The sequence below is a fragment of the Protomyctophum parallelum genome (genome assembly GCF_964188405.1).
Source record: "Protomyctophum parallelum genome assembly, chromosome: 11".
In the NCBI taxonomy this organism is placed as follows: Eukaryota; Metazoa; Chordata; class Actinopteri; order Myctophiformes; family Myctophidae; genus Protomyctophum; species Protomyctophum parallelum.
This window is the reverse complement of record NC_139707.1, coordinates 29,335,590-29,348,980: the sequence shown is the minus strand read 5'-3', so window position 1 is coordinate 29,348,980 and position 13,391 is coordinate 29,335,590. Positions and strand designations below refer to the sequence as shown.

At 46.3% G+C, this 13,391-nt stretch overlaps 1 long non-coding RNA gene across 1 annotated transcript; it reads right to left on the bottom strand.

Moving 5' to 3' along the window:
* Nucleotides 1-2,101: 2,101 nt before the first annotated feature.
* LOC310866357 lies at nt 2,102-2,793 on the bottom strand. Its single transcript, XR_014569915.1, has 4 exons — nt 2,767-2,793; nt 2,648-2,682; nt 2,548-2,581; nt 2,102-2,189 (listed from the first exon to the last, which is right to left on the bottom strand). It is a non-coding gene; the product is annotated as an uncharacterized lncRNA (long non-coding RNA).
* Between the last annotated feature and the right edge of the window lie 10,598 nt (nt 2,794-13,391).

Below are 13,391 nucleotides of genomic sequence, written 5' to 3'. Positions count from 1 at the left end.
ATTCTACCTCCTTTGCTGCGGGATACACAGACAGATGGCCTCCCCAACTTCAAAACCGGCACACCGTCACAACACGGGACCCTCGCCGATCAGATGACATCACCCACAGTCCAAGAGCCACGCCGTTCGAGCCAAACAGAACGATCCATCCGCCTCCCCAACACTACAACTCACAAAGCTAAGTTTCATTCAACCGTCCGTCCTTTCATTAAGCCACAGCGTAGCTCAGGGCTTTCGGCTTTCCATTCATGCCCGAAGCTCACACTACGCGCAGCCCGTCACGTCATCACTCCGTGACAGCCACGCTGAAGGCCAGCTAACGGACTGCACTCACTAGTGCTTCTCCCTGCGGTCTCAGGCTTCCACGCAGCCTTCTTTAATGTTAACGGTTCACACTTTCACAGTGCTTCCCTGCAGCCAAGCTTCCTTATGTCGTGCTTATCATACCGTATGGACATAACCCTTGCTTGCCATACACTCAGCCATTCAGTCAGCCATACTCCCAGCCTCCCATCCCCAGCCATTCAGCTATTCATTCAGCCAGCCATGCTCCCAGCGCCTCTCACAGACCCCAGCCACCCCTTCAGCCATTCATTCAGCACCAGACGTGCATTTTATGTAGTCCTAGCACTTAGTACACATGTATATTGTATAATATAATATAGCATAGTACGCATAGTTGACATAGATACTCCTCCGTTATGTTCTTAGTTTATACATGATTCACGATAACTACTTATATATGTGATGTACGACATGCTTTTGTTCCTGCTTAAACGTAAGTCGCTCTGGGTCAAGAGTGTCTGCTAAATAGCAATTTGTACTTTGTTTCAGCCAGTCGATCAGCTGCCAGGATCCCAGCCTCCCATCCCCAGCCATTCTTCAGCCATTCATTCAGCCAGTCACGCTCCCAGCGCCTCTCTCAGACCCCAGCCATTCCTTCAGCCATTCATGCAGCCAGTTAGCCAGCCACGACCCACGCCCCTGCCATGCTCCCAGGGCCCCATTCAGGCCCCAGCCACTCTTTCAGCCATTCAGCCAGCCACGCTCCCAGCGACTATCTCAGGCCCCAGCCATTCTTTCAGCCAGCCATGCTCCCAGAGCCTCTCTCAGACCCCAGCCATTCCTTCAGCCATTCATTCAGCCAGTTAGCCAGCCACGACCCACGCCCCTGCCATGCTCCCAGGGCCCCATTCAGGCCCCAGCCACCCCTTCAGCCATTCATTCAGCACCAGAATTGCATTTTATGTAGCCTAGCACTTCATAGTACACTTGTATATCGTATAATATAATATAGTATAGTACGCATAGTTGACATAGATACTCCACTGTTACGTTCTTAGTTTATACATGATTCACGATAACTACTTTTATTTTCGTGACGTATGACATGCCCCCCCTCCCCCGTCCCCTCCCTCTGTCGTCTCTCCTATCCCCCCTCCCTCTCTCCTATCCCCCCCTCCCTCTCTCCCATCCCCCCCCGTCCCTCCCCCCCCCCCACTCTCTGCCCGCCTCCGCCGAGGCTCCGCCCACCTTCCCTCAGGCGCTGCCCGCCTTCCCACAGGCTCCGCCCGCCTTCCTCATGGCTTCTCCTGCCGAGGTTCCACCCGCCTTCCTCATGGCTTCTCCTGCCGAGGTTCCGCCCACCCTCACTCCTCTCTCTCCTGTCCTCCTACCCTCCCTGTCCCCCCCTCCCTCTCTCCACGGCCAGACCAGGGCCGCCCCGAGAGTGCCTGCCCCAGGAGATCCAGCTAGACCACTTCCCCCACGCTCGATCCACCTTCCTCCCGACCCACTCCCACCCCCAGTTCTAGACCTTGCTTGTTTTCTTTTTGGGGACCTAGAATACAAACTACGCACAGACACGGGTTCCTCTCTCAGACCCGTTCCTGCCCCAGACCCTCAATTTCAGGTTCAGGTTTAGGTTCAGGCTCAGGTTCAGGTTAATTTGTCCCGTGTATAGATACAGAGTATAAATACAATGAAAATTATTCGGTGTTAAGCGTTAAGACCATGCGACTTCGTCCGTGATGTGTATGCCCAGGTCACCATTTTCCCCCGGAACTTCCCCTCGACACCTCTCCGTAGCGGCCCTCCACCCTCCTCGGCCCTCACTAGCCACGGCCACCTCGCTCCTCCGCCCTTACAACTCTCCCTTCCCTAGACCTCGCCACGCTCTCCAACCTCCTCTAGTCACTTTCACTAGCCACGGCCACCTCGCTCCTCCACCCCTACAACTCTCCCTTCCCTAGACCTCGCCACGCTCTCCAACCTCCTCTAGTCACTTTCACTAGCCACGGCCACCTCGCTCCTCCACCCCTACAACTCTCCCTTCCCTAGACCTAGCCAAGCTCTCCAACCTCCTCTAGTCACTTTCACTAGCCACGGCCACCTCGCTCCTCCACCCCTACAACTCTCCCTTCCCTAGACACGCTCTCCAACCTCCTCTAGTCACTTTCACTAGCCACGGCCACCTCGCTCCTCCACCCCTACAACTCTCCGTTCCCTAGACCTAGCCACGCTTCTGCCTCCTCTAGTCACTTTCACTAGCCACGGCCACCTCGCTCCTCCACCCCTACAACTCTTTCTTCCCTAGACCTAGCCATGCTCTCTGCCTCCTCTAGTCACTTTCAGTAGCCACGGTCACCTCGCTCCACCCCTACAACTCTCCTTTCCCTAGACCTAGCCACGCTCCCTGCCTCCTCTAGCCACTTTCAGCAGCCACGGCAACCTCGCTCCACCCCTACAACTCTCCCTTCCCTAGACCTCGCCACGCTCTCCGCCTCCTCTAGTCACAACTTCCACAGCACTCCCCCACATCGGCGCCGCATCCACTGCTGCCAGCCGAGGCCCCCCAAGACCTCGCCGCCCACCTGCTTGGCAGATGGGCCTCCCAAGCCTACCAGTTCCACCCGTACGAACCTCCCTGCTTCCCTTAATAAGTAGTCGCGGCCCGTTTCTCCTTTTGGGGATATCGTCCATGCGCACCGTAAGACGAACGCCATACGACGAACGCCACACGACGACTGCCATTCGACCTCCTCCCCAAAGACTCCAGGGTCGGCGACCCCCCCGGAACCTACACATCCGCTTCATTCATCCCTCCTTCATCCCTCCATTTCTTCACTGTCAATAAATTCCTTAAACCTCCCCAATGGCGTGTTTATTCCTACTAGTGAAATGGAGTTGGAACAATTGATGTTCAGGAGGAGGAGAAACGCGCATTGGCCCTGCCCTTCACGCCACTCTCCGCCCTCCACGTCAATCTACCTGTCCCCATTTATACCCGCCCAGTACCACCCAGAATCCTCCATGCTTCGCCCGCCTCGCTGCGTCGCACACCAGCCGCCTTCCTACGGGCTTCCCGCAACCCACCCCCACCCCTTCACCTCCATAGCAGCTCCTCTCCCCGCTCCCCCCAAAGGAGCTACTACATCCACCTCGCCAAAAGTGGATCAAATGATTAAAACAAAACTCTCTCCTCTCCTTATCAGGTTCCTGCGGGGGGATATCGTCCATGCGCACCATAAGACGAACGCCTTACGACGAACGCCACACGACGAGTGCCATTCGACCTCCTCCCCAAAGACTCCAGGGTCGGCGACCCCCCCGGAACCTACACATCCGCTTCATTCATCCCTCCTTCATCCCTCCATTTCTTCACTGTCAATAAATTCCTTAAACCTCCCCAATGGCGTGTTTATTCCTACTAGTGAATTGCTACTTTTGCGCAGAAGGCATTCATTTACAAAGAAACACACAACGTTGAAAAATAGAGAAGGTTTCTGCCCGACAGTAACAATAAGATAAATAAATGTAGCATGTACCAAATTAAACCACACAAATCCCCCATAGCAGTAGAAATGGGGCTCCATTCTGGAGAGAATCCAAGCCAAACCACCTTACCAGCAGCACCAAGGAGAAATGGAAAAGAAAACAGCAGTGTGCATGAGTTGTTCACGGTGCACACCACAGTGGATTTAAGTACCTGCTGTGAATGAGAATGAGAGCCTCTGCCTCATGTGGTACCGGTCCAGTGCCTTGCATGGGGAATCGAATCGTTGCTGTCAGGCAGAAACCTCTTATCTCCATTCTTTGTAAATTAACACCCTACTTGATCATACTGTACTACAGCGTCACACAAAAAGCATCAAAAGTAGCACATCCACAAGCTCGAAGGGTTTTACTTCGCGCCGGGTTTAGAGCTTTGATACTTTTGGTGAATTTGAATCCTGAAAAGTAATCGTTTTGGACATATTAGGTTTCCAACTGACAGAGTCGACATGCGCGTGCAGGTTCCAAATCCACACACCTGACCCAGTGTGAGCCATAACGAGAATGATGATGGCAAAAAGGATTGTTTCTGCGTGGGCTACAGCATTGCGTGCGAGGGCCCGGTTGAAGGAGATAGAGAGAATCAAGGAGATAGTGTCATGTTTGTAGCCTTGCAGGCTTGCACATGCCTCTACATGCTAACTCAGGCTTCTGTAGTGTTGACATTAATCTGGGGCGGACATGTTTTTCTTTGTTTTAGTGTGTTTACGTTTAGGGTAAGGAAAGGCCAGGGCATTCAGTCTGGAACTGCATGGGTTGGATATTGCATGTGCACACGTTACACTTTTTTGTTAAGCTGAACATACTAATTTTGTTCTCCTAGCTCTGACAGCGACTTCTCTCCTGCAGAGTAGAAACTAAATTAGTAGTCTGGGGGTTGAACATTTTTGCAGCATATACAGTAAGGGGATAAAGAGACTACTGAAATAAACCTTTTGAATATTCCTCCTCCTTTAATTTCAACAATGATATTCTACCTTTTACTCTAGACAGATTCTTCTATTATGAGCTAAATATTTTACTTAACATTGTAACATCCATTTTCTACAGGGAGAAGGGCCAGTCTGAGGCGGAGTCAATTGAATCATTATATATCTATGTCCCAACATTTTATAGGCTTAATATGGGCATCTCTAACTCCCAACAAACAAACGACTATTGCTGCCACTATACAATCCATTTTTTGCAAGAGAAACAAGACCACGCCGGCATTCAGAAGCCCGCTAATCCGACGCATCGCCATTCAAAATTGCCGCATTAGCACTAACCCTGTCCAGAACCGCACGCGGAAGCCACATAGCCGGAATGGCGGTGTGTCGGAATGCCTCTATGTCCCTGCAACCAGGTCTATGAAAACTAAACAGGTCTCCAAATTACCTGGCATCTGTCTAAATAACATGCTATCTCAATTACATTTTAACCTTTGCATAAGCCTAAGCGTAAGCCTCAAGGCTATGGGCAAGTGCTACAGGCTATGGTGGAGTTAGAAGAGGTGAGGCTTCACTTCAGATTACAGATTACGAGTGTGAGTGAGTCTGCACAGTTCTAACTGCAATGCAAAGTGCAAAGGGAGAAGAGTCTGGGACATGTGGAGCATTGTCCCAGATGTTTTCGGGAAGGTTCTGCCAGCTTCCTTGTGTTAGCTGATCTGAGTGAGCGGGAGGGTACTGCTTAACATTATTAGGACAGACAGCTACACCCCATAGCCTGGAGGACAGTTTCTCTGTCAGTCAGTCAGCCAACCAATCAGCTAGCCAGCCTGTCGTGTTCATAGGGTTGTCCCCACTGCTGAGGCCCAACCTAAGACGCAAATAAAGGCTTATTTTGGCTCAACAGAAAATCCAGGGGAAGAGTGTTTAGATCAAATGCCTCTTTGATGCTACTACTTCTGCCATTAGCGACAAACAACATCAGTGTCACTTTTGAAGTGCTAATGGTCCTCCTTTAGGGTCATTTAACGGACACAGTAAGCTCTGGTGTACTGTGGCAGGCAAAGCGGCATCTTTGATAATTATTGAATATGCTCGCTGTTGATGCACACTTCAAAGCTAACTAAAAGAGATAACAGACCTAGGCATTGGTCTGTTATGTACGACATACAGAACATAGTGCACAACACCAATAGAGCGCCGAAGTCCTGACGTCACTCGCTCATCCCCTGGTTCACGGAAGTAATTTCTCTATGGAGAATAACATGGGGTCATCTTAAAATCATTGCATTGTGGTCCAAAAATAAACAACCTGTCTCGACTTTATTGTCAGGGAGGTGTCTCTGTATCGTTTGCGACAGTCAGTCACTATATGATACAGTCTGTTTCTAGCGAAAATGTAACTAATTCAGTAGCAGTAACAATAGCGTTTTCTCTCAGTCAGTTGATTCTTCATACCCATATGAATGAAACAGCTGGGATGACATGTTTATTTTTCAAACACAGTTCTTATATGAGGCAATCTAAAATCCCCCTATGGGGATTACAATGCAAATAAAAAGTACATGAACCCATGGATTTGCGGCCTCTACCGATATTGACGTCAGACTTCGGTGCTATATGCAGAGCTGGGAATCAGTGCTTTTCAAGTGCCAGGCAGCACCAAGGGGGGGGGGGGGGGGGGGGGGGGGGGGGCATTCAGTCAAACACACTAGTCAAGATAAACCATTTATTGCAATGACATTGCATTACATTTGCCGGTTTGACTCCTGTGATACAGATTTATCTGTGCAAGCATGACACAGAATCTGAACCCCCCTGAAACATACATGGACATTACATGGATTCCTTCAAGGGCATACGTTTAACATACACAGTTCTGCTCCATGCAATTAACATAGCCTACTGAGATAGTGAAGTACTAAATGCCACAAGGAAGATGCTGTGGAGCTGGAGGGAGTTTGATCACTTGACAAAGCTGCAGAGGAAGAGCTGTGACCTACAGAATGCTGAGCATGTAGTACGAAGAGTGAACTGTGTTCTGCTTAAAAAGACAGGCAGAGAATGGACCATTATATCGAGGGTCTATACATATGTGCTGTATGTGGATTATGAGACCACGGGCACCAGGCTGTGCACAGAATTACTGTATGACTTGGACGCCACAATATCTATTTTCAACTGCAAAGATGATTTACCACCTAGGATGCCATGGAGTCTGCAGGATATTGTTGTTGTCGGGCAGAAACCTCATAAATCTTTTCGTGAATGAACGCTCTACTTGGTCAGCAGTGTCACACAAAAGCTAGCTTGTACATCTGCTAATTTTGATGCTTTTGAATTTGAATTAATTTTGGACATTTTTTATGAGGTTTTCACGGGACAGAGACGCTATACTGCTGTAGCCAGCCCTAGAGTACACTTGACCACATTTGACTTTTTCACGCATTGAGGAACGATCACAACAACCACAATGGTGGTTGTTGTGATCACAACAACCACAATGGTGGTTGTTGTGATGGTTCAGGATGTTTTGTATTGTATTTGAAAATAACTATTGCAGATTCACCGTTTTAATACTTGTCCTTTTTCGGGACATTGGAGTCTGGGCTCGCTGCTGTGTTAAGGATTCAGAATCGTTTAGGTCCACCTCACTGACCACCAGAGTGTGTGCTGAATCGTCCTCTTTGTTGTCCGGGTGTTCAGGGTCTTGTACACCATGTTTTGTAACTTGTTGCTGTCAGGGCAGAAACCTCCTATCTCCATATTCAAACTTTGTGTGTTGTTTCGTAGATTTGAAGGCCTACTTGATCACACTACGGTGTCGCACAAAAGCATAAGAAGAAACGTGGCGCGAAGCAATGCGTTAACTAAGCTTGTACATCTTCTACTTTTGATGCTTTTGAATTTTAATCCTGAAAAGTAACATATGAGATTTTGGACATATGAAGTTTCCACCCAATAGAGACAATATAAACTCAGCAACAAAAGTTCGGAAACTTAACTTTGGTTCATTATTTCTCCACTTTAATAATACCAATTGGTATTGTATTTTATATAAATATATATAATATTTTTTTAAATCGTTGATTAGTCGCCTTTACAACGAGGTCTAGATTGTAAGGAACGGACATTCCTGGAATGAGCAACACAGCTAAAAGTGTGTGTAAGGGCCCCAAAACATTTTCCAAAATGACAAATGGTTGGTATTCAACCCTTGCTTTGAGTTGCTTAGTGGATTGGATGATTGCACTCTCCCACAGCAAAGGAAAAAACAAAACACAAATTGGCCAATGCAACAGCTTGGCACCTCCTCCTCATGCTGGTCACCAACCTAGCCACATTTTGCTGTGGGATGGCATCCCATTCCTCAACCAGGTTTTGTTGCACAGTACAGCACACCCAAGCAGATCCCACAAGTGTTCAATTAGGTTGAGGTCTGGACTCACGGCATCCTCTCTACTCCCAAATTCTGGAGGTACTCTGCGATGATGCTGGTTCACTGCATTGAGATTGCCTTCAATGATGACATGTTCTGTCTTGCATGTCTTGCTGAGAGTGAGAGGGATACTGCCCCATACCAAGTGTTGGGGCTTCGTATGGATCTTCCACACACTACCTACATAATGTAAAATTAATACAGTGTAAAAATAGCCAATATGTGTTGTTTTTTCCTGATTGCTGTGGGAGAGTGCAATCATCCAATCCATGCACTAAGCAACTGTTTGTTTGGCATCTGAAGAGTGTTTTAACAACTTAAACCCCCTAGACTTAATAAACAGTACTTTGTACTGAAAAAAGCTGATCTACAAGTTCACAGAGTTTTCCAACACAACTTGTTGTGAACTTGTAGAATATATTCCCCCCTGAATATGGATGCTGGGGTTCAAGTGATTAAAGATATGAATAAAGAAGTAACTTCAGTCAATATTTTCTCACATCTGACTCAGATCAGCTTACATGTCGGACCAAGGAGAAGGATTCACACAACCATGTTGAATCAGGTACAGTTATATTACCATTTAAAATAAAATGGGGTGACTCCCAAAGAGACTGGTCCTCAGGATACTGACAGAATACTTAATGAGAAAACTCAATAAAGTCTTACTACTGTAGTTGAAGAAGTGTACCCCTGTCAAGTTGACATCCTGTATTTATGGAATTATGGTTGAAAAGTGATTCCATTCTGTGACTCCCTCTGCACAGAATGATGGCCACACAAAACATACCATCCATATTCTGGGGCTATTTTGAGAACATAGCTGATCAAAAAACGGTTCACATCACATCCCAACATGATGCGTTGTGAGCTTGGAGATTGGCTATTTTGCCTTATATAGAGCAAAAACAGACTAACTAGTCTGGGTCTTCTTGGGTGGTTAAAGTTTCTTTTTTTTTGTTGCTTCCAACAGCTGATTAATTTGCAGCTGCCCTCCAACTTTAAAATAAATAAAAAGACGTAACTTTGATGACTCCCGTTGTTCGTTTTTCTCCGCATGAATGTTTTGTTAAAAGGTTATTTTATAGCATTTTCATTTTGTGGCACAGTGAATGATGACAGGGGAAGGAAGGGCAGATAAATTAGGGATGATATGCAATGGAGGTCCCCGACCAAACATGAACCTAGTCTAATGTGTGCAACAGGCCCGGCCCGTTTGTTATTGTTATTTTATGCATGTGATGGGGGCCATTTCAGAAGAGCTATCAGTTCACAATGGTATTGGTTATGTGCTACATTAAAAATAATATATTGTGAACATGCAGCCAAACAAAATGAAAATCAGTTCTGAGCAACACAGTGCATTGTGCAGTCTGTAATGTGAACATAGCCCTAGAACCTGCAGCATTACAGTACATCATATTATGTAATGGGAATGTGACTTGCAAATCTAAAGCTCCATCATACAAGTAATTGAATTGAATTTGTTGAACTGAATTAATAAACCGGGCTCATATTTAAAGTCAGACAGCACTACTGGTTTTCTGTGTTTTGAAGCCATACAGCTTATGCTTATTTAAGGCTTGTTGTTATTATTTGTAAAACAATTGCCCTCGGAGGACAACACAGCTCAATGCTCATTTTCCACTATGTACCGCAAGCCAGACTTACATTAAAGTGGATCTTGTACCTTTGTATATTGAATACAATTTAATGTTGTCCAATCTGTATGGTAGTGTATGTTATCACAATATAACTCACACAATTGGAGCGGTTGTATTTTGTCTCACTGCTCTTCTATTGAGCCATTTAGATTGTGTCAAAGGTGTCTCACCTATACTACACACACAGGATCTGACACACATTTTGACCCGATGGTCAAGATTCAATGTATCCCCTGATTAGCTTCTGATTTAGTCAGTCAGGTGGAGACCAAAACTATTACTTTTCAGAAAAGTGTGTGTGTGTGTGTGTGTGTGTGTGTGTGTGTGTGTGTGTGTGTGTGTGTGTGTGTGTGCGTGCGTGCATATGTGTGTGTACGGTTGTAATGCACGCAACTTGAAAACCGTTTGACCCACCGACGGTCGGACACATGGTTCTCCAGAACCACCACAAACGGCTCTGGTCAGGCTCTGCCAGTGGGCCTAATGAGGCCAACTCCTTTCACCTGATCCAGGCTCTGCCAGTGGGCCTAATGAGGCCAACTCCTTTCACCTGTGCAATTTCCAGCCTCTGCCTCAGCCAATTGAGGCTCAACCAATCAGGCTCTGCCAGTGGGCCGAATTGATTGCCAAGTACACTTTTCAGTTTGCAGTCTTCACACACAGGCACATACACTGATCTCCATGTGGCACACCGGCTGACAGTTAAAACAGGTGCTATGACAACGTATATCATTAGGTTCCCAAGTTGCATCATTCCCAAGTAGGCCGGTGGCCGACTGCGACGGTTTGTTTTAGTGTTTGTGCTGCTGTGTATGGGGAAACGATATGTGAATAATTGTTATTAGAATACTATGTCATATCAGAAAAAATAATAAACATATGTTTAAAATAAATAGTATGAGAATAAATACACAGTAACTTTTTGGGCTCAGATGCTGAGGGAACCCCAATACAGAATGTTTTCATCCATGGCACCCCTAACCTAAATTACACTGATACTTTATTTGTCTACTTTGACATCTTACATAACAGTATGTAACAGGACCTTAAGACAACTAACCTATTTGTATCACACATAAAACACTCAAGAATAATCACTTACACCACCTCTAATTTCTATGTTTTTATGCTAGTTATGTTATTTAGATAGATGTTATATCTGTCTACTTGATCGCCAATAAGATATATGATTTAGCATAGATACTAGTCTGTTCGACTTGTTTTATTAACAGCCTCTGTCTGTTTAGACTAGGACCCCTTACGATCAATTGACCCCTGCAGATGCCGGGCCGTTCACACTAAAGTGCCTTGCAGAGTCGAACGTAATCGACGCAAGAATACATACACAACGCAGGGTGAGAGAAAGTTCTCCCTTATAAACTTTTGTTTATACAAACATATTTGACGCATCGCATCCGCATGTAATAAAATAGACCAACTGCAGGTGCCAGGGGGTGTCACAGCTGCCATCTAGTGGGCGAGTAGATGCTTACACATTAAATATTATAATAGACGTAAACGACGCAAGCGACGGAGCGACTATGTATAAAATAAGCGTGCGTTTTTTGTGTCCGTTTGACTCCCCCACGCAAGGAACAAAACTGACTATTGTAGAGGCCTTAAGCAGTCACCCATTGACCACTGCAACACACACACACACACACAACCGTTGGCTGACTAGAGTTCATGGTGATTACTCCAAATTTTCATGTTTACTGTACGCGTAGAGTGTCTGCTAAAGTGCTAAATGTCTTAAATGCTAATTATAATGTAGATCTGAGCAAAGGGGTATGTAAATTATGCATTGAAAAAAATGAAGAAAGACGGCATAATGGTGTCACAGACCAGTGAATTTGCATAATACTGGTACGTAAAGCAGGTAGTTAATTTAATATGAAACATAAAGGTAGACAAGTACTGTAGTAGTCGTATGATTATTGAAAAGATTAAGCCATCAAAACTGGGAAAGAATCTGTAATTTTAGATTTTAGATATATCAACATCATCGGCGATCACTCGGAGCGAGTATGATTGTCCTCCTGTCGGTGTGTCTGGTCATCTGTGGGTCTTCAGGTTTTGGAAGAGGCCGACCCTTGATCCACAGTCTCTATTGCAGTGGGTGCATATTGTGAATATTGTGACAATCAGGGCGTCCCTGAGTTCGGCAGGGATGTCCTCCTTATCCCAGATCTTTTCGAGGAGGCTATGGATATAACAAAAGAGTTTTGGTCCGCCTTGCCTATCTCTGCTGGTATCCCATCTGGTCCGGAGGATTTGTTGTTGCTCAGTTTCCTGATGGCATATACAAGACCTCGTTTTCAGTTGGCGGGTCTCCCAAATGCTCCATAATAGGACGCTGGGGGATCTGGTTGATGGTTTCCAGCTCAACTGTGGTGTCCCGATTCAGGAGCGCTTGAAAGTGTTCTTGCCACCTGGCATTGATTCCTGCACTGTCCTTCAGCAGGGTTTGCCCATCTTTGGAGCGAAGGGGGTTCAGGCCTCGATAGCTGGGCCCATACACAGCCCTGGTGGCATTGAAGAAGCCCCTGGTGTCACCAGAGTCAGCAGGCCTCTGGATTTCCAGGGCCTTCTCCATCCACCATTTATTTTTCAGCTCTCGTACCCTACCCTGGACAAGAGCCTTAGCCTTGGAGTGGGCCTGCCTTTTGGCCCTGCAGTTGAGGTCATTCTGCCAAGTACAAAAAGCTTTCCGTTTGGCATCTATTAGATGTTGTATTTCGATGTAGTTTTCATCGAACCAGTCTTGGTGTGTCCTGGTTTTATAGCCAATGGTGTCCCGGCTGGTCTCAAGCAGTATGGTCTTAAGGGCTGTCCAGTGTTCTTCCACACATTCTGGGTGTTCTTTAGGGAGTCTCTCAAGCAGGGTATTGAAGAATATGGGATTCCATAATTATACAATGATATTCTTCCTTGTGTGATTGACATGCTCTTGTGTAGACCTATTTTTGGTGATGAGGGTGTCGGCCTTCCCAGGGTGATATAATTATCCTGGAGCTGAAGTCCGGTGGCTAGCCTATCTGTATGACAAAAGAGTTTGTTGACCTGAAGGAACATCAAAGACTTGCCACTAATAATATGCAAACAACTGTCGACCCCCACGCCAATGTAGAGTGCTTAAAGTAGTGACCAAATATACAATGAGTTGTCAGTCAGGGCGCGAGCCTTGTGTGGAGACGTTGGCCACTTTGCTGGCTGGCGTCTGTCTATGCTGTAAGCTGCTGTACTTCGTTGAAATAAACATCGTGGAACATCATCTCGTCTCATGTCTGCCGTGCACAATTCTCCTCTGTATGGTATGAAATATACATCAGTATTTTGAAGGTGTTACACCTTTTTGATGTCTCCCAGGCTGTCAATGTAAAAATTTGGGCGGATCAGTTTCCTTTGTGTCCTCCTTTTCTGCCGAAGCTGAATGGTCATTGTGGATTTAGCAACATACAGTCATTTTTTTCCAAAGCCCTCTTTTTTACAGTGGTTTAGAAAAGTGGTTCCTCAAAAATAACA